General features: G+C 41.3%; 1 pseudogene; it reads left to right on the top strand.

The window, feature by feature from the left end:
* Positions 1-298: 298 nt before the first annotated feature.
* On the top strand, positions 299-1,278 carry LOC106832738 (olfactory receptor 10G7-like; annotated as a pseudogene).
* Positions 1,279-1,672: the final 394 nt, after the last annotated feature.

Raw genomic sequence — 1,672 nt, 5'->3', positions numbered from 1 at the left:
TGAGGTAATTTATGATATCAATAGAAATTAATGCCATGGATTTCTCCTACTTCCTTTTGCATATATCTGTGTTTGCCTCTATTGTGTGTGTGTATGTGAGAAAGAGAGAGAGGCAGATGATGAAATCATTCCATCTTACTTATCAAAGAAGCTTTGCAATAGGCAAAGTTGAATATAACTCCAGAATTATCTGCCATGGATGATGCAGTTGCTACACAGAGAATGGGTTCTCAGTTCTCAATTAAATGCTGGATGTTCTTTATATTCCTACTTGGAGAGTGACCAAATGTGTCGAAAAATGACAAATGTGAGCCTCGTGACAACATTTGTCCTAATACGGCTTCACCATGTACCAGCGCTGAACACCTGGCTCTTTGGAATCTTCTTGGTGATTTGCATACTCACTGTGGTGGGGAACCTCTTCATCCTGCTGGTGATCATGGTGGATTCCCACCTCCACACCCCCATGTACTACTTCTTGACCAACCTGTCCTTCATTGACATGTATTTTTCCACAGTCATTGTGCCCAAAATCCTGATGACCTTGGTTTCCCCAGGAGGCAAAGCTATCTCCTCCACACCTGTGTGGCCCAGCTTTACTCCTTCCACCTGCTGGGGAGCACCAAGTGCTTCCTCTACATAGTCATGTCCTATGACCGCTACCTGGCCATCAGTTACCCACTCATGTACAGCAGCATGATGAGTGGGAGAGTGTGTGCCCTCCTGGCCATAAGCACATGGCTCGGTTGCTCTCTGCACTCTGCTGTCCAGACCATACTGACATTCCCTTTTCCCTACTATGGGTTCAACTTCTGTGATGCACCACCCATCCTCAACCTGGCCTGTGCAGACACCTCTGCCAACGAGATGGTGATACTTGTCAACATCGAGGTAGTGGCTTCATGCTGTTTTCTCCTGATAGTGCTGTCCTACGTGTCCAATGTCTGTTCCATCCTGAAGATCTGCACCTCAGAGAGGAGATGCAGAGGATTTCAGATCTGTGCCTTTCACTGAATTGTGGTCCTTTGTTTCTTTGGCCCTGGTGTTTTCATTTACCTGAGGCCAGGCTCCAAGGATGCTGTGGATGGTGTTGTGACAGTTTTCTACACTGTGCTGACACCCCTTTTAAACCCTGTGGTGTATGCCCTGAAGAACAAGAATGTGAGGAAAGCTCTGCTCAAGATGAAAAGTGAGTCGGTATTCATTCACAGTAAATTAGAAAGGCCGGATATGACTAGGTTCTTCTTTATTTATAATTCAATTAAAAAACCAATGTGAATATTATAGTTTCAAGGAACATTTCAATTACCCAATCATAATTTGTAATGAATATTTAATGAATTTAATTTCTTTTCCTTGTGCAATGCTTGTAAGGAGCCCTGTTTAAGCATCTATTTAACCGTGATCATCTAAGAGAAACAAAAATGGCCCATTCTCCTCTTTTGGTGTTCTATCAAGTAAATCATCAGAGAAGTGGTTTACTTCTATCTCCTACATACGTGTTTTCAAGAATTGCTATCCAATATAATGCTATTGTATTTTATTTTGTGTAATTTAAATAAAGGCTTTATAAAAAGCTATTTCTTTCCCTTTGCAAACTTTCCATATTGAAAAAGTCACTTATAATATTCACAGTACATTATATAATGTAATATCCATATGGTGAAATTTT

Source organism: Equus asinus, chromosome 20, assembly GCF_041296235.1.
Source record: "Equus asinus isolate D_3611 breed Donkey chromosome 20, EquAss-T2T_v2, whole genome shotgun sequence".
In the NCBI taxonomy this organism is placed as follows: Eukaryota; Metazoa; Chordata; class Mammalia; order Perissodactyla; family Equidae; genus Equus; species Equus asinus.
The sequence above is the reverse complement of the archived record's forward strand: the minus strand, read 5'-3'. Positions and strand labels throughout refer to the sequence as shown.